Raw genomic sequence first — 27,841 nt, forward strand, 5'->3', positions numbered from 1 at the left:
CACTCCCCCTTTCACTCTCCCATCCACCAGTCTGGAACATTACAACAAACAGCTGGACAATACAGCCCCATAATCAGCTTCAGCTCCCATAATCCCAAACCAAAGTCCACTAGGGTTGGGGAGTATGGGAACTGAAGTCCAATAACATTTGGGGACCCAATGTTGAGAATCCCTAATGTGTATGATGGTCCTATAGCTTGAATTAATTATTTTTAAAGGCCTCCATTGTTTAAAGAAGCCTCATTCACTCGCTCCTCTACCCCAGAACAAGCTGCAGAAGCCAGTGAGGCCAGGGCATTTTTCACATAGGGCTTTTAGCTCACATCTTGCATACCAAAGAAATATAACTTCTAACGCAAAGTCTGACTAAACAAACATTCCCCTAAATTAATCTTCCCAAAGCCATAAGCCCTCGCTCCTTGCCTTGAAGTCACCTAATGAGAATTCAAGCATCCTGTCCTCCTGTCATCTAAGGATCTGCAGAGTTAGTCTCCTACAGCTAACCTCCATGGCACCCCAAACCTAGCTTCTTCTAACAAAGAACTCTCTTCTTCCTGGCAACAGCTCTCTAGGTCCCACACATCTGGGTGGTTCAGGGCAGTTCACAGTATGATAAAAACAATTAAAACAAATTAATAATTAAAATCAAACTATTAAAACACCAAAAAACCCCAATAAAACAGCCCAAAGCCCTGAAAATCAGGGCAACAATTTAAAACAGAAAATCATTTAAAACCCTGGGAGGCCAGGCCAAATAGGTAGGTTTTAAGGGCTCTCCTGAAGGACGGCAATGATCTCAAATTACGAATTTCTGCCGGGAGTGCATTCCACAGCCCAGGAACAGCTACAGAGAAGGCCCGTCTCTGTGTCGCCACCAGACGAACCAGACAAAATAATAAATAAAATAAATAATAAATAATTATATCAGGGCTGTTCCACTTTGGCCCACCTGCAGATGTTGGCCTACAACTCCAACAAGTCCTGGCTTTTGCCCACTGTGGCTGGGAACTTGGGGAGTTGTAGTCCAAGAGCATCTGGAGGGCTGAAGCTGAGCAGCCATGCTTTATATAACCCCTTTGTTTGCCCCAGAGGGCAAAGAGGTACCTTTTGAAGAGGTTACTCTCCTATTTAACAGGGGAGCAACTGTCCCTATTCAAGCCCAGCACAGCAGCCCTCCAGTGGCTGTTGCTGATGTCTCCATGGTGTTTTTGTTTAGATTGTAAGTCCTTTGGGCATAGGCGGAACTGGGGGTGGGGCAGGCAGGGCACGTGCCCTAGGCACCATTGAGGTGGGGGCACCATGCCAGTTCCTGCCACCCCCACCCCATTGCCCACCTGCCCAGCCCCAGGGCCCCTCAGCCACTTGCCTCCAGCTCCGGCCTAGGATCAGCGAGGCCTAGGATCGGAGCAGCCTGCAAACTGCAAAGCTCTTCTCTTCCCGCCTCTCAGCTGATCGGCAGGTGGGCGGGGCTTCCAGGGAGGCCTCCGAGTAGGCCTCCTTGAAGCCTGAACTCGGCAGGCCCCAAGGGAGGCAGGAAGCCAGGAAGGAGGCTGGCAGAGCTCCTTGCAGCAGAGCTTGTGCAAGGTAGGCTGTGAATTCCTTTTTGTGGTTACCCCCATATATAGGGATCTGCTTGCCCTAGGACTTTGATATGTATGGGTGGTGGGGCGAGACTGAGAAGTCTCTGAATATTTAATTTATAACAGACTGAAAAATGTGCTGGCTTTAAAAACAAAAACCATTTAAGGCCTATATGTGGCTTGTTTCATGTCAAAAAATTACAAAAACTTGTGGAACAAATATTTATTTATTTATTTATTCATTCATTCATTTATAAATGCACTTATGTTCAAGTTGTTTTGCAACTCAGAAGGTCTGAGTGAGAACTGTGAAGCATGTGTTGTGCTTTTATTTTATTTTATTTTTCTTGTGTGTGAACTGCTCTCCAATAACTTGCAGGGACTTCAGGGTAAATCTGGCCAACATGTGAATGCAGCACCTCCATTCCAGAGGAGATGTGTCTTAAAGGGCTTTAAAAGCCTCCTGTGAAAAACCTCCTGGAATCAAACTTTACTGAATTTGTTCAGAATTCTGAGAAAACAAACATAGGCTCACCCTGCATGGTTGAAATTCTCCTTTGCTAATCTGCAGCGAGGGGGCCATTTTAATAATTAGCATTGCTAGTGTGTTCTAGGCATTAAAAGTAGCACAAATATATAGTACTCAATGTATGTCACTATATACTGTGAAGTGTGCATGTGTGTATTCAGTGAAATGTATTTCCAGGCAGCATACTTATTTTGAAATATCAGACTTAAATCCTTGGGGGCCTGGGATGTGTGGAGGCCCTGGACCTTGAGGGGCTGGGGGCCCATTTTAAAATCTCATCTTGGCCCATTCCAACCTTGCTATGTTCCTGGCGGTCACTACACATGGGTTTCTGCACAACACCTGCACAGAAGAAATTTCCATGTAGAAAATGTGTCTCTTGTAAATTGACCCTGAATTTTCCATCCATGACTGGGATATTTGAGAGTTAGAGTCAATAATAAAAGAACAGCACACTGCTTGTGACAGGAAGGGGCAAATTACAATGATTTCTTAGTCTGGCAGGGGCTGGTTTTGGCCCTGGCAGAAGTTGGCTGTCTGTTCCTGTTGCAAATGCCTCTGTCTAGTGTGGCAAACTAATGTATCCTCCTCCCTCTTGGTGTCAAAGTAAGCACTGGTGTGGTGAATGCATATATACCCCATCATGAGCCAACAGTCATCATAAGACAAAGGCTGGCAGGAATCATTCACTGGTTTATAGACCCCCCCCCCACCTTCTTCTTCCCCTATTTTGCTAGTGGCTATTTGGGCAGGTGATCCTCTAGCACAAAGTCATGTTTAAAAAAAAAAAAAAAGAATGAGATGAGACAGAGAAAATGACACTTGGGATCCTCGCATAACTCCTGACTGTTGTTCTAAGTCTTTTACAGAGATGGCTCTTGTTTTCAGGTATTGATCAACAACCATGTCTAGATGGTACAGTGTTCCTTTTAACAGGGATTTCCAGATATTGTTGACTACAAGTCTCATCATTCCTGTTTGGACAGGGGCGCAATTTCAGTGTTTGCCCTAGGCGCTATTTTCCCTAGTTACGCCTCTGCCTTTGGGAACAAAGCAACGGTACTACTTTTTCTTTGTAGGCTACCTTGAGACCTTTTTTTAAAAGGTGGTATATAAATATTCTTAATAATAATATTAATAAGCCACCTAATGGTGCAGCAGGGAAATGCTTGACTAACAAGCAAGAGGTTGCCGGTTCGAATCCCCGCTGGTACTATATCAGGCAGCATCGATATAGGAAGATGCTGAAAGGTATCATCTCATACTGAGTGGGAGGAGGCAATGGTAAACCCCTCCTGTATGCTACCAAAAGAAAACCACAGGGCCATGTGGGTGCCAGGAGTCGAAATCAACTTGACGGCACACTTTACCTTTACCTTTGATAATATTGATAACATTGGGATAAAATATTGCATAGGGGGAATCTTCAGAAATAAGAGCAGTCAGAGATGGCAACCCTTTGCCATCTAGGGAGGGCAGGAGACAGCTACCTCTCCCCCCCTCCCCGCTTCATGTTTCAAACCACACACAATTATTATATTCCCTAGGAGGAATATCTATCCTCCTTGTTGTAATTATTAATTATATGTATATCTTGCCTTGCTTTCATCATGGAACTCAAGGTGGCAAACACAGTGCTCCCAGACAATCTCCCGTCTGACATGGATCAGACCTAGACTTTCTTAGCTTCAGCAAGGGGCCTGTGTCATGTGCCCTCAGGCCAAAACTTGCACACTGGGATTATCAGGTACAAAAAGTATATCACCACAATAAATGCTGTTAAAATAGATTGCTTTTTATTTTATTTTATTGACAATTCATTCTTGAATATATCCAGGCTTTTGAACCTTGCTGTGCATATTGTCCCCGAAACACACACACACACACACACACACACACACACACACACACACACACACGGAAACCTGAAATAGCATCACTGATTATCGTACTGTGTATCATTTGCATGTTCCATTATTATTATTATTATTTTACATTTATATCCTGCTCTTCCTCCAAGGAGCCCAGAGCGGTGTACTACATACTTGAGTTTCTCTTTCACAACAACCCTGTGAAGTTGGTTAGGCTGAGAGAGAAGGGACTGGCCCAGAGTCACCCAGCTAGTGTCATGGCTGAATGGGGATTTGAACTCGGGTCTTCCCGGTCCTAGTCCAGCACTCTAACCACTACACCATGCTGGCAAATTGCTATGGGCCAATTTAGATGATACAGCTGCTGATGCATGTGATTTGGAAGATGATGCTCCAAGAGCTTGCCTGTTGAGATCCTGGGGCATCCTCTATGGATGTCCCAATGGTCACACTCTTGGCATGTCACCTTCTTAATTGCATGTGTGCTGTATCATCCAAACTGGCTCTATGGCTAGCCTTTGTAATGTCTTTGCTCATTTGAGATGAGTTTTTGTACCCTGAAATATTTTAGAGCATTTTGGAGGGTGAGAGTCTGCTTAGGGTCAATTTCATAGATAGACAGATAGATAGATAGATGCATCATATAAGAACATGTATTCTGTTTCACAGTGCTCTCTCTCTCTCTCTCTCTCTCTCTCTCTCTCTCTCACACACACACACACACACACACACACACACACACACACACACTGGTGCATGAACATGGAGCAGGCATATATTCCTCTCCCTTTATCGTAGCTGTAGCATATGTAGATCAGTGTCAAAAGAGAAGCTGTCACTGGGACTGAAAGGGAATGACATACTTTCCTCCTTCACCTGCTATATTCACCTGCTGCAGGAAAGCCCCTTGAGCAACAAGGAGACACCACATTTATTTAAGGATGTCAAAATACAGTTACAACTTCTTTCATCAGAAGTAAGGGAAGGCAGGAGAGAAGTGAATCTCTTTCAGTCTTTAAAAGCTCTCAGTAGATTTTTGTTTTCTTTTAAGTATCTAGAGAACAGCTTCTTTTAAACTAAAATTTCCAAGGGATTTAGAAATTTACTGGTAAATGAAAGTTGTCTAAATCAAGAATACATCTAGATAGCTTGCTGCATCTAAACGTGTCCTCTCTCCCAAATCTAAACTTAAGGGGCAATGGAACTCTGATAGGACAATATCCCTGTACCAGATTCAGCTTATTTCTAATTCTAGTCAATAAACCAATGTTAAATTTGCATAAAAGTGAATGGCTTGACCTATGTGAATAACCAGTGGCTGGTTTTCTGCCGAGAGGGGTGGTAACTTCTAAAGAGAAATAAGAGCAGTTCAAGTCCCTTACATATTCTTCAGTTCAGAGTACCAAAGAGCTATTCACCCAACTGATCTGATGGTGCATGTGCTTCTCCAGTCCAGGGAGAGAATCCAACCATATTTCACCCAAATGAGAAATGTTATTCTGCAGATTAAAGCCACGCAGTGCCTGGTTTTGTCTTTATTTATGCCTTTCTATTTCCTTCTCTGCTGACATGGGTGCACATGCCGGGAAGCACTGAAGGACATAATTGGCGTTGTGAAAAATTATTGGGAAGCCAGGACGTTCCCTCGCAGTGGTTCCCCCCCACCTTCTCTTTCCCATCTGTCACCATCTAATGTGACAAAGTTTTTATCGGGCATTGAGGCAGAGGAGATTAAAAGTAAATACTGCAATCAGGAAGCAGCTGGGGGGAAAATGTAACACATTTCACACTAAGCTGAACAGCTCATCAACTTAGCCTTGTATATCTACGGCAGGCAGGCAGGAGGGAAAGGCCGTGGCGGGGGGGGGGGGCAGTTTGAACATGCTCCTCCAGGAGGCTGGACGGGGTTGCGTTATCCTCTATAAACAAGGATCCCATTCACTAACAGATGTTTGCTAAAGGGATCAAGCCACAATTGTTCCCCATTCCCTTTTATTCCCGTTAAGAAGCTATTTCCTCCCAGCTTTTGATCCAGGTAATGAAGGTGCCCTGTGTCTGCCACTGCTGCCTTATAATCCTCTCGCTTAGTAACTGGTGCCTTCAGACAGTCTAGAGATCTGGAAGCCTCTTGGAAGAAGACGGATGATGAGAGAGGCCTGGTTGTTGATCCCTGTGGCTGTTGCACATGTGGCTGTGGCTCTTGTAATGTTAGAATAGCAGGATCACAAGGGAGAAGCCAACACCATTGCTACTTAGGAACATAGGAAGCTGCCTTTTTAACAAGTCAGACCATTGGTCCATCTAGCTCAGTATTGTCTACACTGACTGGCAGCGGCTCTCCAAGGTTTCAGGCAGGATTCTCTCCCAGCCCTATCCAGAGAGATCTGGGAGCGAACCGTGGACCTTCTTCATGCAAGCATGCAGGTGTTCTTCCACTGAGCTATGGCTCCGTCCCCTAAGGAGAATGTCCTACTGAGTGTGCATATTTTATTTATTTATTTATTCTTAAATTTATATTCCGCTTTTCATTAAAATAATCACAAGACAGTTCACATAGAAAAAGTTAAAACAGGACTATAAAAATTACACACTTAAAATATGCTAAGATATAAAAACAGATCTAATTAAAAAAAATTTTTTAATACATACATAAAAATTCCATACAATATGTATACCATACAATACACATATATGGTCACCCATCCAAATGCAAACCAAGGTAGGGCCTGCTTAGCAAAGGGGACAATTCATGCTCACTGCCATAAGATACCTCTTGCCTGTGGGCTTCTCGGAGGCATCTGGTGGGCCACCGTGTGAAACAGGATGCTGGACTAGATGGGCCTTGGGCCTGATCCAGCAGGGCTGTTCTTATATTCTTAAGACCAGCTCTGCCTCCTGGTGATGCGGGCATGAGAAATCATCACAGCCTTTCCCAATGATACAAGGTCTGCTTTTCATGTTAGTTTTAGTGGCATGGAAGCTACTGTAGTGCAGTTCCTTCCCATGCCATTCAATAACAGTCCGTGGTCATGTGGCTGAGATGGAGTTGACACTGAAATTCTTGTTAGAATAGAATATTAGAAAAGTGTGAGCCCTATTCACATATTTTGTTGCACAAGTATAGAGATGCCTGTACACTCGTACATGTTTTTGTGTGCATGACTGTATCTGCATTTAGGGGTGTCCACAAAACAGGCTTGCCCAGTTCAGTTCGAGTCTGAACCAGACTTGAACAGAACCAGGTCAGTTTGGTTTTGCCCCCAATTGACCCCCCGCAAGTTCACTTAGGGGGGATTTGCGAGTCTTTTTTTTTTTTTTAATAGTACTTACCCCCTCTGGGAGTCATGATCCGGCCATGCAGGGGCCTATTGGACATGTGTGGCGGCCTCCAAAATGGCCACCATGATGGGGGAAAGTCCCAGAAAGGGCCAAAGAATGGCCAAACTGGCCAATTTGGGGCATAAGGAAGGCTGGTGTGCCCCTCCACATGCCCCTCTGCGTGCACCCCTCCCCGCGGCATCAGAGAAGTCCCTCAAGTTAAGTATACTAATTTTTTAAAAAATACCCGTGAACCCCCCCGAATGGCTGGGGGGCGGGGTCAGACTGAACAAGGGGCGGTTTGGTTCAACATCGAACACATTTGACGTCGAATCTGTTTGCACATCCCTATCTGCATTCATTTAAAAAGTAAACCTGGGTACAGGCCACTCAAATGCATGGTGCAGATAGGAAGTGTACTGCTGTAGCTGCATTTAACATAATGTGTGAATAACTGTACCTGTGTACAGATCTGTACCTGTGTATGTTGTACACTTGAGCCTCATTCAGGCGTTACCCCAGTGGTGCTCACACTTACAGCTGGGAAAGTGCGATGTCCTGCCACGCCGCTGTCACTCACCCCCTCCTGTCAGGTGCTCACAGTTACGGTGCCATTTGTGTGGAGGGAGAATCACCGTAACTATGATGGCCAGAGCTTCCGTCAGTGGTAGCCTCTGGCCCTGTTTATCTCCCTTTGATATGTTCCTTCGACCCATTTTCTCCAAACCTGGTTCACTTTCGGTATTGGAGCCCCGGAGGGAGGGGACAAAACCTGACTGGAGCAGGGAAGAAAAGGTCTGGGGAGGAAAATTCAGCTCCCTTTACTGCGTGTGTATATAAACAATTAGCCCCTCCCCTCCTATGTGAATGAGGCAGGCATGTGAACAAGAAATGTAGTTTCCCCTGTCACGTCTAGGGTTTGACCCTGCTCAGTCCATAGCTTCTCAAATGAGAAGGTCATCAAGGGAAACAATTAATGTCAGTTGTGAGCTGCTGGCTTATATCAAATGAACAGCTGTCCTGCAAGGCAGTGGACTGAGACCTCCTGAGCTTAATTTACTCATTTCATGATCTGTCCCTAATTAAAGTGATTCCTTGGGTTTTCATAGGGGAATTTGGATTCTGGCTCCAGTATAAAGATTCTGAGAAGCACAACAGGCCTTTCTCTTTCCCTGTGCCTTGTGGGAAATCCCAGCATGTCTAACAATCAGGCACTTGGATCACCCCACTTCTGGGGGAATCCTGCTCAGTCTGGACACTTGACCTACATTTTTTATTCCTTGTAGAACATTCTTTGTATGACATGGGGAAGGGCCAGAAGTTAGTGGAAGAGCATATTGGTTTACATGCAGAAGATCCCAAGTTCAGTCTGCAGGTAGTAGGGCTGGAAAATTCCTCTGCCTGAGACTTCGGAAAGCTGCCGCTTGCTAAAGTAGTCAGTACTGAACTAGATGGACCAATAATCTAATTCAGTGTAAGGTAGCTTCATATGTAAAACATGTTGCTTTCTTCACCAACATAACTTCAGAGGCTGGAACTCTTGCTTTTAATGCACACATCTGAGAATCCCTTTACATCAACTGTGCAACAATGTGTAACCCACCTGTACAACCAGCATTATGCTATTGGTTGGTTGCACATCAAATACACAATCAACCTAAGACCTCTTCAGACATTATGAATGCCAAAGGCACTCATAGTTACAATTCAGAAAGTGGGAAGGAAGTCCCGCCCCACTGCTGTCACTCACCACCTCAAGCTGGCTGCTCACAGTTCAGTTTATCTGAAGGGGGAAGCACTGGCCACCATGATTGCAGCACTCCCGCCTTCAGACAACGGAGCTTTAACTGTGAGTGGCCAGCTAAAGGTGGTGAATGACAGTGGCAGGGCAGGACTTCCTCCCCACTTTCTGAGTTGTGCTCATAATGTCTGAATATGCCTCTTCATGATCATTGCACTGCGTCAGGAATGGCTTTGGCACTAGTTTGTACCACATTGTTCCTTTTTAAAAGGATACAACTGTAGGGCATTCTGTTGTGGGATTAGTTTGTTTGGGCACTTTCAAGTGTGCTTCTTCTAATGCCACCCAGTCATTACTTTTCTACTTTGAGTTGCAAGCAGAATAGCATTATTACTTCTACACCAGCTAGCTTTATGCATACTTTAGGCACTGCCCCAAAAGCCTACCCACAGGTTCTCAAACTTGAAATGTGCTAGGTATTAATGGTTGCTCTACATGCAACAAGTTGTGATTAGTATTTGGGTGATGCATGGAGCATGTAGAGCAACTGTCAAGACCTTGTGCATCATGTGTGGCCAATGACTTAGCCAAAGATGCCTAGTGAACTTCATAGTTTCCCTCGCTTGTCAGCCTGTGCTTCCCTTCCTAGCTCATCAGATTTGACACTGCATGAACATCCCACCCCCTGCGATAAACGAATGTGCCAGAAAGGTTTCAGGACATCAGCAAAAGACTTCATGATGGGCATGTTCTTGGAACATCCCCCCTTTAATTGTGTGGGCTGAAAACGATTAAACCAGCCTGCTGCATTGATGGAGGTGCTGAAAACTTAGAAATGAGTCTGATGAAAACAGCACTGCAGAGGAGATGCTTGATGGACACTCATGTAAACAGCTCCATACAATAATAAAGTTTAGCTCTACAAGTATCTGATCCCTCATTCACTCACAGAGAAGCAAAGCAAACAAGTTCACTTTGGTTTGGCTTAACCAGAGTTCATAGCCAAATAAATAATTTGATTTTGGACTGAATCTGATGCAGAGGGACAGAATGAATTCTGCTGATGCTATGGGGGAGCAAACACAGGACGTGCATAAAGCTATTTTTCATAGCTGCTTCCCTCATAAACACAAAGTAGTCTTATGTTTAATTAAGACTTTATTCAGAAACAACTCAATTTTGCCTCCTCCTCCTTTCTTTCCCTTTTCTTTCTGACCCCATCCCCAACACTCTCTACAGGATCCCCATGGGGACAATCTTCTAAAATCATAAAACATAAAAGACTATGTAGTGATCAGCCACCCCTCCCCTAAAGAGTGAACGAGAAGTGAACCCTGTCCTGACTGACAGGCTGGTGAACTCTAGGGCTCAGCCTATTAGCACACCAGGTGGGTGGGACCTAGAGAGCCATGAGGAGGAAGAGAAGGCTCCTTTGTGAGAAGAAGCTGGCTGGGAGTGCAGAGGAGGACATGTTGTCATGAGGTCTGACTGCAGGAAAATCTCTCTGCAAGTCCTGGGAAGCCTGGATGGCAAGAAACTTGAATTCTCTCCCAGAGTTTGGGTGAGTTCAAAGCAGTGAAGCCAGGGCTTTTGGCTTTGGGAAGTTTAGTCTAGGGAAAGTTTGTTTAGTCACACTTTGCATCAGATTGTCAGTTTCTTTGGTGTGAGTTTTGCATATCCCTGATACTGGTCCTGGTTTATTATTGTTTATCTGTAATGTAACTAACTAAGAAACACTAACCTGCACCCATCCATCCAGGTCATTGCAAAAGATTCTGTAAGCTATTAAAGGTGCTTTTGTATTTTCCTAAAGCCCTGTTCCTTGCACTTGGGGTGCTTTTTGAAGTATTCTAGTAACCACTGAGCATTTTTACCTGTAACTAAAAGCTGAGGGAGCCTCAGACTGAAGCAGTCTGTAGCATTTGAATAAAGTTTTTTCTTTCTTTTTGTTCTTTGCATTTTACAACCTTCTCTGAGTGGATTTTTGACTCAGGAAACCGGGGGCTGGAAGGGAGTCTCATTCTGGTGCACACTTGCCTCAGACGGTCAGCAATCTACCAGTTTTCTCACCACATGTAGGCTTGAAAGTGGTAGGATTTTTGTGTTTCCCCCCCAAAGCAAAATAAGGAGAGTTTCCCTGGGATTTCTGCCCCAAGCCCAGGAAGGGTCAAACTCTGAGATAAAGAGGAGTGGTGGCAGAAGCCATTTTTGAAACTACCAGAAATACAGGAAAGTTTAAGGGAAAAGCCTTGCTTGGAAAGCATAGAGGGGATGATTCAGCATTTTTCTTCCCCTCACATGGGCTTGCTCTGAGACAAAGGCTTTAATCTGCCACAGACTACTAGATAGAATACAATACATCTCTCCCCTTTATAACAATCAGAATTTAAAATTCAGTGATAAAGTCTTGAAATCTTTTAGGTGGTCTCCTGTCACACACACGGCTCCTAATTCTGGGGTTCTCCGGCACAGGAGCTGTTTGTGATTTTTCTTCTGGTGCTGCAGATTGTCCATCACTTTCATTGGCCTCCTCTGTGAGGTCAAAACTGGAGGTAAGATCAAATTCCTCTCCAGTTCCTTTCTTGAAATCAGATTCCTATCCCTCTTTTCTCATAGCTTGCACGCTTGAAAGTCTTGAACTGTTCCATTTCTTTCCATCATCCAACAGGTCAGTATCGCCTCGTATTTCAATTATTTTTTTTGCTTTGGAATATCGGAAACATCCCTTTCTCACTAAATAAGGCAACTATACTCAGAGAAAGTCCCCAACCTGAAATGTTTGCTGTTTTACACCCTATTTCTGATCCACATACAATTTATATTTTTGTTGCTTCTCCCTTACCCGATCATGAATCTCTGCATCTTCAGGGTGAGATGGCATGAAAAGACTTATCAGTGGTTGCCATTGGGTAGGTTTGGTGGTAGCTTCGCGTCCTCTTAGCAGTTCAAATGGTGATTTGCCTTTAGTAGAATGAGTAGTAGTTCAGAAAGCAAATAGAGTTTCATGGATTGCCTCTTTCCAGGGTTGTTGTTGTGTGGTAGCCAATAGTAAACTTTCCATCACTAACCAGTTCATTCTTTTCACTAAGCCATTCCTTCGAGGGTGGTACAATGAAATTGTCCTGTGTTTTATCCCATAGTTATGCAAGTACTGCTCCATTTCAAATGAGGTAAGCTGTGTCCCATTGTCAGTCACTAGTTCTTTAGGAAGATCTTCTCTCGCAAGAACTGCAGCCATGAACTGGATCACCTTGTTTATAGTAAAGTTGTCAGAAAATGAAACTTCTGGCCACCTAGAATAGTAATCTACCATCACGATAACAAATCGTTGTTTGGTGGGTTGGTTATCAAAAGGCCCCATTATATTCACAGCACATTTTTCCAGGGACTATCGGGATACTCTACTGGAGTCAAGGGGGTGGTAAAAGTCTTCTGCAATTTGTCAGATATAGCACAAGCCATACAGTGACTGATTGGTGAGGTGGTTAGAGTGCTGGACTAGGACTGGGGAGACCCGAGTTCAAATCCCCATTCAGCCATGAAACTAGCTGGGTGACTCAGGGCCAGTCACTTCTCTCTCAGCCTAACCTACTTCACAGGGTTGTTGTGAAAGGGTTGTTGTGAAAGAGAAACTCAAGTATGCAGTATACCACTCTGGGCTCCTTGGAGGAAGAGTGGGATATAAATGTAAAAATAATAATATTATAATAATAACATTTTCAGTGTAAACTAGCCACAAAAACACTTTCTCTGATTCACCTTTTAGTCAAGCTCATACCCAGGTGACCTTCATGGACAATTTTGATCATTTTTGTTTGTAAGCAGGTTGGCACCACCAAACAATCAGCCTTCAGCACCAGCTCATTGAGAAGGAACAGCTCACTCACTACATGCATGTATGGTTGAAGATGTTCAGGTACCTTGTTTTTGCATGGCCATCCATTATTTATGTAAAGTTTAAGTTCAGTAAGCACTTGATCAGCACTGAGGGTTGCTTTCCATTCAGAAGACATGATCACTCCACGAGTGGATGAAACTATTTGTGCAATTACTACTCCTTCATCCTCTTCATCTGGGATCTCCCCTCAGCCTGGAAGTGGAAGTTGAGATAAACAATTGGCAGTTGCATTCTGAAGATTTTCCACCTGGATGATTTTCAGACAGCAGGCTTTACCATGAGTTTACTGTGAGGCTTTACTGAGAGTTTGAAGTTGCCCCCCCCCCCCACCAAAAAACCAATGCAAAAAGTGGATTTTTTTTTTACCCTGGATATAAATCGGGCTACACTCTAATGCACCATGAAAAACCTGAATCATATGTGAAGTGCTCCCCTATAGCTCGCAGGGACTTTGGGGTAAATCTGGCCGATATATGAACGCACACCCTTAATGCTGGAGGAGCTAAAAGCTCTGTGTGAAAAATGCCCTGGAAATCAAAGTCCCTAAGTCTGGTGACCAATTTAGCTATTCTTAGGGTTGCTCGACTTGATCTCCGAGTAGTAAATAAAGCAGATAGGGATTATGGTCTGACTGTAAAGTGAATTTTCTGTCCCACAAGTAAGTCCTGAAGTTCCTCACCACCCAGAAACATGCCAGAGCTTCTTTTTCAATGGCAGAATACATCTTCTCTAACCCAGTAAGCACTCTGGAAGCAAAGGCAACTGTAACTTCCCTGTCCCCTTTTTTCTGGGAACAGCACCCAAACCATATTCAGAAGCATCAGTGGTTACAATAGTGTGCCTGCTGGTGTCAAAAGAAATGAGAGCAGGACTTTAAGCAATGGCCAGTTAATAGTATGAAAACTAGCCTTTCCGAATGCATCACAATAAAATGCTACATTATTTTTTAAAAATAAGATGCAATGGAACAACTTTAGAGGCAAATGGTCTAACAAATTTAGGGTGATACTCACAGAATCCTAAAATGAGTGAAGTGCATCCCTGTTGTGTGGCTCTGGTACTTCCCGAATAGCTTTCACCACGTTCGTTTTGGGATGTACGCCACTCTGTTGTGCATCCCAAGTATGTCACCAAGTGTGTACAAAACTGACATTTCTCTGCAGAGATAGTAAGTCCATGTTGCTGAAGTTTTCTTAAGACTTCTGTCAATTTAGCATCATGCTCCTCAGTGGTTTTGCCATACACTAAAATATCATCCTTAAAGTAAGTGATGCCATCTGTAGTCCCAAAAATTGCATGCATCATTCTTTGAAATACCAAAGCTGCAAAGGCTAATTCAAAGGGCAGTCTTTTGAATGGAAAAAGACCCTCTGGGGTAATGAAGGCTGTGTATTTGCGAGATGTTCCTCACTTTGTGTTATACAGCTATTGTCTTGCCTTCATCTGAATTTTATGTTTGAAATGTATGGCAGTGCCAAGAGTATCAGCAAAAACATCCAAGAAATCAGTAATCATATCAGCATATGGATTCTCCATCATCTGTAATATGGGTTCCGTGCTATTTGAGTCTGTCTGTATATCTTTCTGATGTTACCAGCCCAATATTGAGACTGCTTTTTGTGATAGGTAAACTTTCCCTTCTTCAGTTCATCCTTTGTATTCCAAGACAGCAGCCAAGTATCCACTTATGGTAATGGGGGAACCTCCATACCCCCAAGGGTGGATGTCTGAAGGCTGCAGGTGCAGTAAGTTTCTTTTAAAGCATGTAGGAAATGATAGTGTACAGAGAACCAGAATCAGCCATCAACTGCACTTCATGGACATTACATTTTACTTGGCAATCTGGAGAAGCAGGATCTGAATCTGTCACATTTAAAATGCTGCCGGGAAGCAGTTCATCTGCCTTATCCTTATCAAATAGTGAGGCTCTACACACAATCCGTGTGTACAGCCTCCCCGCAGACAACCAGGGAACTCGCCATGGGCAGCCAGATCAGCCACCCACACAATTACAAGCTCCATCACGGAGCCGGTAAGGGCGGCAGGGATTGGGGGCCACCCGGATCCTGGAAGTCCCAGAACACCCTGTGCAAGTGTGTGGGGCATTCTGGGGAGACCCCCGAGGTCGGGAGGCATGCTGTATCTCACGATCGGGAAAACGGGTTTAGTGAAACACCGCTAACCTCATTTAAGGGGGGGCAGGGTTAGTGCGATTTGCTGCCGGGAGCCAAGTAGCTCCCATTGCAGCACACGACTGCAGGAAATTAGGCTGGTCTCCCTTAGCCTGCTTTCTTGCATTCGTGAGAAGAGCCTCAGTGAATCAGTAATGGAGTGGATTGCAGCCTTGCCAACCTTAGCAAAGTGTCCCCTTGACTTGCACCTGTTGTAAGTGACCTTCTGTTCAGGACAGCGAGCAAAACTGGCTTTGTGGTCAGAGTCTCCACATCGGTAGCACTGGTAGACCTTCCTTTCTTGTACTGCCACTTTCTGTGGCAGTGCCATATAAGAAGATTGGGATTTGAAGGATTTAAACTGAACAGCCTAGATTTCAGGAGGTATAGCTTTTGGGGTACCAAAGATAGTGATTTGGCACACTGAAGAGCACTTTCCACCCTCCTAGCCTTTATAACTTTATCCGAGGTACGTTTCCCTTCCAGTAGCAGTTTTTCATGCAGTTTGGAGCAGTTTGTTTTCATAACAATCAAATCCCTGATCATTTCATCAGTGAAGTTGACAAACTCACAGGTTACATTTAAGGCACGCAATGGTGTGACATATTAAGGCTATGCACACAACTGGGAGGCGGGGAGGGTGGGAGGGGGAAGGCTGCACCAAACTTACCTTCACCCCAGATGATCCTTCAGTGGTGATGGGAAGTGCAGACTGCGCTCCCACACTATCTGCACTGCTACACACAGTGCGGATCTCTGGAGGCCAGGAGATGTGCATTGTGGGATATCTCCATGTATTCTACAATGCACCGTGCAATGAGTGTAGTGCATTGGGGGATACCCCCATGTGACAGCAGTTCTAGGCGCCCATCTCTGTGTCCGCTCAGGCTGTGACATGACCTCAAAACTGGGGTTAAGGGCATGCTTGTACTCTTAACCTGGGTAAAAGGCTGGGGTAAAAAGTTGGGTCAGGTGGGCAGGCAGTGCCATGATCCATGCGGATCCCAGCACTGCACATGAGCAGCCTAACACAGGCTGGGCTGCCCTAGCCTGCATTAGGGTGCTCATGAGAACAGCTATTGATGACTAGATTCACTAGGCATTTGGGATCTAGAATAGAACTTGCAACATTCAGCAACCACATTCAAAGTTAGAAGCCCAGCAGAGGAGAGGGAGAAGTCCATCAGCCTCCCACCCAATACTGCCTGGGGTGAGAGACCAGGTGGGTCTTGGGGGCTCCTTCTGCTGTTGCCTGCTGACTGCTGCTTCCCCTGTGGGGCTGCTGCCTGTAGGTAACATCTGTGGGGAGTATGTGGGGAGTGAGTGCAGGCCTGGGACCAGCCCCTGAGTGAATCAGCTGTTCCTCGGGTCATCTGCTCAGTTTTGGGCTTTATAGGAGGCTGCTTGTGGGAGCAGGCCCGCCACCGGCAGAGTGACACCAAAGGGGGTCGCCCCTTTGTGGGAGCCACTTTGGGGGAGGGGGAAGGCTAGAGGGTTTCTGTTTAATCGGTTTTAGCTGTTTGGGAACTGGGTTGAAGCTGCTGCAAAGTGTTTGGGTTCGTCTGGAGGTGGGGAAAAAGGGGGCGCCTTCGCTGACCATGGGGCAGCTATTCCGGTGGTGGTGGGGAATAGAAGAAGAAATGTTGGCAGGTCAGCAGGCTGTTCCAGGGGAAGGGTAGTCAGACATTTATTAGTTGTCTCCCCTTCCAGCTGTCCTGCCAGGTCCTTGACCTCGGGGAGCACTGCCAACAACCCACATAGCCTTACCTTGCTCCTCTGCAAAGCCAGGTCAGTCCAAAATAAGCCTGAACTCATCCATGATTTGATTATCGATGAAGGGGCCGACCTGTTATTTATTACCAAGACTTGGTTGGGGGAGGCTAGTGGTCCAGTCTGGTCCCAGCTTCTCCCTTCAGGATATTTTGTAGAGGAGCAGGTGAGGGGACGTGGGCGGGGAGGTGGGGTGGCTGTGGTCTATAAGGATAACATCTCCCTCACCGAGGTCCCTGTTAGGGTATCGGACCATATTGAATGTGTGTACTTGAGTTTAGGGACCAGGGATAGACTGGGACTTCTGTTGGTGTACTGATCACCCCGATGCCCAACGGAATCCCTTACTGAGCTCAAGGACATGGTTGAAGAACTTGCATTGGAGTCTCCCAGGCTTTTGGTGCTGAGGGACTTCAATGTTCATTTCGGGACCAATTTGTCTAGGACTGCTCAGGAGTTCATAGCAGCCATGACAACTATGGGCCTATCCCAAACGGCCTCTGGACCGACTCATATTGCAGGCCACATGCTTGATTTGGTCTTCTACTCTGATGAGGGTGGTGTTCCGTGGGTGGGGACTTCTTTGATCTCCTCATTGTCATGGACGGACCACCATCTGGTTAAGGTGGGACTTACATACACTTCCCACCTCCACAGCAGTGAGGGGCCTATTAGAATGGTCCACCCGAAGAGGTTAGGGCAGGATGACTCCTTGTCTTAAGGAGGCAATTATTAGACCTCTTCTTAAGAAGCCTGCATTAGATCCCTCAGAGTTGAGCAATTATAGGCCTGTTTCCAACCTCCCATGGCTGGGCAAGGTAATTGAGAAAGTGGTGGCCTCTCAGCTCCAGGCTTTCTTGGAGGAAACTGATTATCTAGACCCATTTCAAGCTGGTTTTCGGGCGGGCTATGGGGTGGAGATTGCCTTGGTCGGCCTGATGGATGATCTCCAATTGGGAATTGACAGGAAGTGTGACTCTGTTGGTCCTTTTGGATCTCTCGGTGGCTTTCGATACTATCGACCATAGTATCCTTCTGGAACGTCTGAGAATGTTGGGGGTGGGAGGCACTGTTTTACAGTGGTTCCGCTTTTACCTCTCAGACAGATTCCAGATGGTGTCAATTGGAAACTGTTGCTCTTCGAGATCTGAGCTCAAGTATTGTGTCTCTCAAGGCTCCGTACTTTCTCCAATGCTTTTTAACATCTACATGAAACCGCTGGGAGAGATCATCAGGGGATTTGGAGCTGGGTGTTACCAGTTCGCTGATGACACCCAGATCTATTTCTCCATGCCAACTTCTTCAGGAGCTGGCATATTCTCTCTAAATGCCTGCCTGGAAGCAGTAATGGGCTGGATGAGGGAGAATAAACTGAAGCTGAATCCAGATAAGACGGAGGTACTTATTGTGCAGGGTCAGAACTCCAGAGACGATCCTGATCTACCTGCTCTAGATGGGGTCACACTTCCCCAAAAGGATCAGGTTTGCAGTCTGGGAGTACTTCTGGATCCACACCTCTCCTTGATTTCTCAGATTGAGGCGGTGGCCAGAGGTGCTTTCTATCTGTATCGGTTGATACGCCAGCTGCACCCATTTCTTGAGATCAATGACCTCAAAACAGTGGTACATTTGTTGGTAACCTCCATACTTGACTTTTGTAATGCTCTCTACATGAGGCTGCCTTTGTACGTAGTCCGGAAACTCCAGTTGGTTCAGAATGTGGCAGCCAGGCTGGTCTCTGTGTCATCTCGGAGAGACTACATTACTCCTCCGTTGATGGAGCTTCGCTGGCTGCCAATAGGTTTCTGGGCAAAATACAAAGTGCTAGTTGTAACGTATAAAGCCCTAAACGGCTTAGGCCCTGGCTATTTAAAAGAGCGTCTTCTTCACTATGACCCACACAGCCCATTGAGGTCATCTGAGGAGGTCCGTCTCCAGTTACCACCAACTCGTGTGGTGGTCACAGAGAGACGGGCCTTCTCGGTCGCTGCCCCGAGATTGTGGAATGTGCTCCTTGCTGAGATACGATCCTCCCCAACTCTGGCAATTTTTAAAAAACACCTGAAAACCCATCTTTTCACCTAAGCTTTCCCAGCTTTTTAAAATTGTCTGTTTTAAATTTTATGGCTGTTTTTAAATTGTTGCATTGTTTTAACTTTTATATGTGTTTTAATTGTTTTTATGTTAACCGCCCAGAGATGAGAGTTTGGGCGGTATAGAAGTTTAATGAATGAATGAATGAATGAGGCATTCAAAGTAGGGTTGAAATGATCATCTAAAGCATGAAAAGCAGTTTCATAAGGGTTTGCAATGGCATCCACTTCCAAGTTGGTAGGAAAAGGCAAATGATTACATATTCCTTGGCCTTCAGGGCCCTCGGAGTGAAGCAATATAGGCTTCTGCTTTGTTTTTAGTTCAAATATGATTTTTAAAGCTCAAATATGACCTTTACTTAAGATATTATACTTTTTGGGAACTACTGCTTCCACCTAATGAACATGACAAATATTTATATACCGCTTTTCAACAAAGACATTTCCAACGCGGTTTACATAGAGAAATAATAACAAAGAAGATGGATCCCTGTCCCCGAAGGGCTCACAGTCTAAAAAGCAATATAAGATAGATAACAGCAACAGTCACTGGATGAACTGTGCTGGGGGTGGATAGGGCCAGTTACTCTCCCCCTGATAAATAAAGAGCATCACCACGTTAAAAAGGTGCCTCTTTGCCCAGTTATCAGGGTTAACAGAGTTCAGGACTGCAAGGAAAAAAAGGTACCTTCAGGGATTGTGCAGTTCAGGAAGCTGGAGAAACAAGCAGCCACAGCAATAGCAGAATGCAGCCGTTCAGGAATGTAGTAAATGCAATGAAAGGAAGATGCCGGAACCTTCACAAGCTTTGTAGGCTCACACACATAGTTGGTTCAAAATCTCGTTGCCAAATGTTTTATAGCTGCTTCCCTCATAAATACGTAATCTTATTTAACTAAGACCTTATTCAGAAACAACTCAATTTTATCTCCTCCTTTCCCTCACTTTTCTTTCTGACTCCACCCACAACACTCTCTCCAGGATCCTCACTGGGATGAACTTCTAAAATCATAAAACATAAAATAATTATAGAAAGAATACAACAATTACTTTTATCCCTATGGAAGCATACTAGAGTTAGGAAACTTGGGCCCAAACTAGACATTAAGTGGAAGTTCCATTATTGGGGGAGGGGACCCAACTTCTTTAATTTTTTAAAAGCAGCCACCGAAGGCCTCAATTTGGATCTACCCTACAGTTCACAGGTAGAGAGATCAATTCTTTGCCCCCAGGCCAATTTCTTGTTCAAACCCGCCACCAAACTACTGTTAGAACAAAGGAGAACACACAGGAATAGGGACATAGGAAGCTGCCATATACTGAATTGGTCTATCTAGCTCAGTATTGTCTTCACAGACTGGCAGCGGCTTCTCCAAGGCTGCAGGCAGGAATCTCTCTCAGCCCTATCTTGGAGATGCCAGGGAGGAAACTTGAAACCTCCTGCTCTTCCCTGAGGAGAATATCTTAAAATGCTCACACTTCTAGCCTCCCATTCATATGCAACCAGGGCGGACCCTGGTTAGCTAAGGGGACAAGTCATGCTTGCTACCACAAGACTATGAATACACAGGCAATAAATGCACTTCAACTTATTTTGCTAGGCTATGCTCACAGCCCTGGCTACTTCATGCAGTGCCTAATAGATGAGCGCCTCAGGCTACAGGCATTGTGGCCAGCCCAAAGCATTCTAGTGTGAGTGAGGTGACCTGGGCAGAAAGTGGTCAGTACCTGCTTGCACACTAATGGTCTTTTTAAAATGTTGCAACCTTAACCATTTTAGGGAAAGCAAATTCGCACATTAACTATTGGCATTCGGCAGTCTCTGTGACATTTTAAATTAGCAACACAGAATTGCCACTAAAGCACCAAAAATTACCTCAGGTAACTTGTGAGCTGGTATGAGGATTAGCTGGTCAGCAGGTAACTCAGGATACTACAATATAGAGATGGATCCAGACATTAAGGTTGTTCTCACAACCATAGTGACTGGGACAGGGGAGGCCTGGGGGGAAGGTTGATTTTTCTGTATAACTGGTGGGACTGTCCTAGTATGAAGTTATTTTGGAACAAAGTAGTTTGTGCAGTTTCTACAATGATCCAACATGCTATAATTCTAGGACCATTGATATTACCCCGATTTTGACGTTATAGCCCTATTCAGATGTTATGCTGGATAAGTGTATGATATGTTTTTGTGTAAATAATTGTGCATGCATTTATTTTTAAAATGATTCTGGATATAAGTCCCTCAAATGGTACAGATAGGAAGTTTACTGCTGTACCTGTGTTCAGCATAACATGAGAATAATTGTACCTGTGTACTCTGTACATTTGTTATACAAGTGTTGAACATAACCTGTGAACGGAGATTTTAGCTCTATCTGGACATATTTTCAAAATGCTGCACATGCGTACAAGTGTCTAAAGTAGGGTCAGAAGTCCCATCCTGGACCTGCTGATTATGGAATTGCTCACCGTAATGGATATGGCATTTGCCTCTTCAGACAAACAGTGCTGTAATCATGAGCGGTGCACTGCAAGGGATGAGTGATGGGACTTGGACGGGACTTCTGGCCCCACTTAAAATGTTTGTACATGTGTACAGAATCTTTAGATCATGTCCAAAACCGGGCTTATATTTTACATGTGTACAAGTGCCTGTACATCCATGCATGTTTTTGTGTGAATGACTGACTGTACCTGTGTTCATTTAAAAAGTGAACCTTGGTACAGGCCCCTCAAATGCATGGTGATCAGAAGTGTACCACTGTACCTGTATTCAGCATAACATATACGAGTGCACACTGTACACTCGTATGAGTGTGGAACATAATGATCGCATTCTCATGTAACATGAAACTGGAAGTCCCTTCACCTCCAGTTTTGCGAACTGCATGTCCAAATGTGGCAACCGCAGTTTAAGCAAAAAAATGGGCCCACAGTTTCCCTCCCTGAACAGAGAATTGTACCTTTGGTTTGCATTAGGTTTCACCACCTGTATCTCCAGTTTAGTGTGTTACATCTGAACACTGGCATAGCTCCCCCCTCCCTCCGGCTGCTATTGGCTGTGAGGGCTGTCCTTCATGCAAGAAGGAAGCCTGCACAACCAGCTCCCCTGCCTCTCTGCTGTCTCACTGACTGTAGACAGGACGCTCTCCAGTACATCTGAATATGGATGGGAGAGAAGGGGGAAGGAGACATGGAACCGCGGGTTCATTGGATCCGCAGTTCACGTTACGTCCAAAGATGGCCAATGTGTGAATAGGGCTTGGTAGGACATGTACTACTGTACATGTGTTGATCATAATGTGTGAATAACTGCATGTGAGTACAAATATGAAAGTTTGCTGTACACAGGCTGCATGTTCATTGAACATTATCTCTGAAGATGGCTAATTTTTAGAGGAGCATATGGAACCAGGTTAGAGATACATGGTGTGGAATGTGTTAACTGCTGGAAGTATGTTAGTTGTAATGAAATGGAAGGAGACTTCAGTACCATCCCTTTACAAATGGTTAACTATGGCCTGGAAAGTAGCAGAGACGACTAAGCTGACAGAACACGTTCATTTGAGAGATGGCGGCCAGAAAGCAGGAAGATTTTATAGTGACTGGTTGCCTTTCATGGACTTCATGAAGAATAGCTATAATATGGATATTAATAAGTATAAAAGCCTTTCTGTGTGCTGTTAGCATATATTATACTCACACCAAATTGTGTTTAAGTTTGTGGAATATGAGTACATGCATGATCCCCCGTGTTGTACATATGTGATTTTACTTGTATAACTTGTTTAGGTAGGTATGGGGGATATTGTTTTTGACTTTGTCCATATATATGTATATATCTATAACTACATCTGTATATACATTGTATGTTTATATGCATGTATATAATAAAAAGAAAGTGCCCTTACATTTTGGAACTCCAGTCTTGGCTGCTGTCAAGCTTACTACTGGCAGTTCATTAGGACCATTTCCCCAGTTGTGACTGGGAATATGGAGTTACTAGAGATGCTCAGTATTGTGGACAAGCTATAAAGCAGCGGCCATGGACACTGGCTCAGGTTTATAATGGCTCCCCGGGCTGCCTCTAAGTGTGTTATTATAAAGAGCTCTTGTGCTTTGTTTGGGCTATACCAAGTGAGGTGATTAAGTGCGCAGAACTCAATGGGATTTATACGAGCTTATGGAGCGGAGAATAAACTCCACAGTTTTCACAGTAAATCAATTTGTAAAGCGCTTTGGGATCTTTCTGGATGAAAGGCGCTATATAAATGCAAGTCATGACCATTCATCATTATTTAATATGAAATAGAGATACACACTCTATCAAGCTAGCAGCAAAAGGCTGAGGCTCATGATTGCGCACAAGCTCCAATCCATCATCAGATCACGACATCATGCAGCTAAAATAAAAAAGCAGGCAGATCATTCCAAGCCTTGTAGTTAATGGCGGGCCCATAAAAATGCAGGGCTTAGGGTCAGGACTATGAGCCATATGGACTTTCCCGAGAGCAAAGCCCATGCTGGGTCCATACCAAAGAAGAGAGAGAGTATTTCCAGTGCGTGGGGACAGAAGACTGATCTTTCATATAGGATGTGCTGTTTAAAAAGACACCTTTTAAAGTGAAAATTCCCTTATATTTAGCAGGGAGAGAGCAACTGGCCCTATCCATCCCAGCAGCACAGCATTCCTCCAGTGGCTGTTGCTGATATCTTCCTTGTGTTTCTTTAAAAAGAAGAAAGGCTGTGAAGCCTTTTGGGACCAGGACCCACATGATGCGCTGCATTACAGAGCCATAGTGCGGTGCCCCAGGGTGGCTGCAGGATCAGAAGGAAGCCCCAGCACTGGCTCTTAATGCTGTGCATCATGTGGATCAGGGAATCATTTCCTTATAACTTTGCTATGTAAATCACTTTCAGGACTGTTTTTTTTTGGTTGAAAATCAGTACATACATATTCTGGAGGAGGAAGAGATGAAGATGATGATTCAGTCAGTCTTTTATTTTTAGGTCATGTACTTGTATATATTTTTTGGCTTTCTTTTTCCTTACAGCTATGGGGGTGGAAGGGGTCGTCTGCTCTAACTGTCCACTTCAAGTCAAGATTACCTTAGGCGAAATGTGGTGTGGTTAATCAAAGGATGCATGGCATTGGGGAACTGTAATCCCCATAGCAGCATAATCCTGGATGCTTCCACATCTGAAGAGCAGCTAAAGCCTATAGTCTCTCTCACTGCATGACTCGCCCTCCCCACATCCCATAATTCCATGGGAGGGGAAGCATCAAATACTTCCAAGCTTGCTTCAGTCTTGCCAAATGGGACTGGATCCTCTGCAGTCCATTGGACAATGAAGATGGTCGTAGCAATTTGTTCCAGCAGGCTGCCACAGACTCAGAGGCTTCTATGTCTTGGTGTGCCCCCCCACCCCTAGTTCTGGAGGATCAGAGCCACTCTAAGAGGTTATCTAAATTAATGGGCTGGTCAAAGACCAAAATAAAGACCATGCTACGTTCACGTTAATGGGAAAACTCCAGATGGACAGAGACTCTTCTGGATCTTTAATTGCCATGGGGTTTGATCAAGCCAATAAAATTCAAGCACAATGTCTTCTGGATATTGAAACACAAGAAGAGAGAAGTAAACTCCCTAACTGTATTAAGAATTGGTGGGTCACCTCAATTTTAGCTCCAAGTTATTTTTATAATCTGACATGTCCAGCCCATCGGAGAGTCTTCACCTTAGCTCATTATAATGTTTCCCCATCAGCTTGGTTGGAGGGGAGATATAAAAAGATACCCTATCACCTGCACCTTTGTCTGTGGTTCAAAGTTGAAAATTTGGCCCATATTTTACTTCATTGTAAATTTTATAGTGATTGATTGATTCATTAAGTGCCGTCAAGTTGGTGTCTACTCTTAGCGACCACATAGATTGATTCTCTCCAGGATGATCTGTCTTCAACTTGGCCTTTAAGGTCTCTCAGTGGTGCATTCATTGCTGTCATAATCAAGTCCATCCACCTTGTTGCTGGTCATCCTCTTCTTCTCTTTCCTTCAACTTTTTCCTTTGTACGTTTAGACACGTTGCGGAGTCTAAATATCCTTTCCAAGGCCTTCATTGCAACCCTACCAAGTGCTAGTCTGCAGCGTATTTCTTGACTGCTGGATCCTTTACTATTGATGGTCGATCCTAAAAGGCAGACACTATCCACCACTTCAGTGTCTTCATTGTCAATTCTGAGACTGGTTGCTGTACCCGTTGTCATTAGTTTAGTCTTCTTTACATTTAATTGTAGTCCCATTTTTTCACTGTGCTCCTTGACTTTCATTACTAGAGTTTGCAGATCATCCACATCCTCAGCTAATTTTATAGTACACATAGCAAACTGATTTTACCCCTTTTAAAAAACTTATAGGGAAGACCAACAGGCTTTCATGTAACCTATCTTCTTGCAGACAAGATGGTATTTGTTACCTCTTGTGTTGCTAAGTTGAGTGCCATTGCATACAAGATTTGTAGGTGGAGAGATGATCTCATCACATTTAAGTTTTGTTTTTTTGTTTTTGCATTGATAGCTAATGTTGGCACACAGTGAAAGCTTCAGAAGGATTATGTCAGCCTGGGATCATTACAAACATCCCATGAATAATGTCATGCTGCGTGCATGTTGCTCTCAGTCCCCAATATTCTGCTCTGTATTCTGTTTATCCATAGCTATGAAAGGGAGGCTGAAGATTAATAAAATATAAGAGGGGTATCTGACATCATAAAGTGATCAAGTAAAAGTGGGGTCTGATTGAAAGATAACCCATAAAATCATAATTCAGGATAGAAATGAACACGGTGGCTCATGTGATGCGCAGGCTTATGAAGACATCATGCTGTACCCTGAGGCTGCTGTGAACTCCTAAGGCAGTCCAATGCTGTTAAAAATGGACTGTGCTAACAGTGCCACTGCAGTTTTCCCATTCATGACAATGAGGAAAACGGCAAAAGTGCTGCCTACACAACTGTCTCTGTAATGCTGCACATCACTTAAGCCAATAGGTCTTGTTGCCTTGTTGGTCAAGGTAGGGACAGCAGGTCTAGGATGTTGGTTGCAGGGAGTCTAACCAAACGCAACCCCAAAACCCAGTTCAAAGAGGCTTTCCCAGTAAATGAGAACTGAATTCACACCAAAAATGTCTTAGCTGCCTTGAATCTGAACTGGAACTGAGCCCCTAAAGTTCAGTGGTACCATAACCTGGCACTCATTAGATTCTTTTGAGGGTGATGAGGCCTCCTCTCTGCTCCAGCCGCTTTTGGAGGAAGTATATTTCCCAGTGAGGCATCTGAAAAGAAGAGGAGGAGGATTTGTAGGCAAGGCCAAGGACTTCTCATCCTCCTGGTGTTCAAATAGTGGCCTGCCTACCCACAGGCCACAATAACAAGGTTTCATTGTGGAGGATGCTTAAACTGAAGCTGAAAGTTTCTTGTACTTTGTTGACACTACAGTCCCTCCTTGCTGCCATTTTCCATTCATCTGAAACAGGGAGCATAGGAGCACTGGAAGCTACCAGAACCTTGGTCCATCTAGCTTAGTACTGGAAGAGCCACAGATTGGCAGTGGCTCTTCCAAGGTTTCAGGTAGGAGTCTCTCTCAGTAGGGTTGTGCGTTTTGTTTGTTTTTCTGTTTTGTTTTTGGCCCGAATCCGAAACACCACCATTTTGTTCTTTGCTCGAAATCAGCCAATCCAAAACACCCCAATTTTGTTCTTTGTTCGAAATTGCAAAATCCGAATCCGAAATGTTTTGGATTTTTAAAAATGGCCTTGGGGGAAAACTAGTGGGTGGGGGTGGTAGTGCCCAATGGGTGGAAACTACCACCCAAATTTCAGAGGAATTGGGCAAAGGGCTGATTTTTGGTGAATTTTTGAAGTATAGGATTTTTCCCATAGGGAATAATGGAGGTTTCAGCAAAAGTATAGGTTCATGTTGGGGGGAAAGGGGTGGCCCAGAGCAGAGTAGGGTGGGTGGTAGTGCCCAGTGGGGGCAAGGAAGCTGCCAGAATTATTTCAAAGGAATTGGGAAGAGGGCTGATTTTTAAAGATGTAATGGAGTTTGCGTGTTTGTAAAGTTCTTCCCCATAGGGAATGATGGACCTCCATAATTCCTGCCCCATAACTGCACTTGGGGGGCACCAGGGTGGCCCACAGCAAGTGGCAGTGTAGAGCACATAGGGTGCCAACCACCCCCATGGGTTGCTAACCCATGGGGTACTGGGTTCTTTTGTTTCTGAGATGTTTTGAGGATAGATTCAGATTCTCTGGTAGCATATGAGCGTGGATTCATGGTTTGTCATTGAAAATCTCATATGCTACCAGAGAATCTACACTCAGAATACCTCAGAAACAACAAAACCCAGCACCCCATGGGTTAGCAATCCATGGGGGTGGTTGGCACCCTATGTGCACTACACCACCACTCGCTCCTGGCCACCCCAGTGCCCCCCAGGTGGAGTTATGAGTCTGTTGAAACCTCCATTATTCTCTAGGGGGGGGAACCTTAAAGAAGCGTAAACTTCAACAATTCCTAAGAAATCATCCCTTTGCCCTATTCCTTTGGAATCTGGGTTGTGGCAGGCACCCCTTAGGGCACTGCCACCCAACCCACTGTTTTGCTTCTCAGGCCCCCTTTCTGCCCTGAATCTGCCCCAAAGACATGTCAACTTCAGAAATTATTTGAAAATCAGCCCTTTCCCCAATTCCTTTGGAATCTGGCTGGCAGCAGGCACCCATTGGGGCACTACCACCTGAACCACTCTTTTGCCCTCAAAGCCCCCTTTCTGCCTTGAATCCACCCCAAATAACATCAACATCACAC

At 44.6% G+C, this 27,841-nt stretch overlaps 1 long non-coding RNA gene across 1 annotated transcript in view; it reads left to right on the top strand.

Moving 5' to 3' along the window:
• The first annotated feature begins 1,512 nt into the window (after positions 1-1,512).
• Positions 1,513-27,841, top strand: part of LOC128347064 (uncharacterized) — a 65,266-nt gene continuing 38,937 nt past the window's right edge. Inside the window, exons 1-2 of the long non-coding RNA XR_008317357.1 lie at positions 1,513-1,584; positions 12,865-12,955. This is a non-coding gene — a long non-coding RNA (uncharacterized LOC128347064). The remainder of the gene's footprint in view (positions 1,585-12,864; positions 12,956-27,841) is intronic.

This window comes from Hemicordylus capensis, chromosome 1 (genome assembly GCF_027244095.1).
Source record: "Hemicordylus capensis ecotype Gifberg chromosome 1, rHemCap1.1.pri, whole genome shotgun sequence".
NCBI lineage: Eukaryota > Metazoa > Chordata > Lepidosauria > Squamata > Cordylidae > Hemicordylus > Hemicordylus capensis.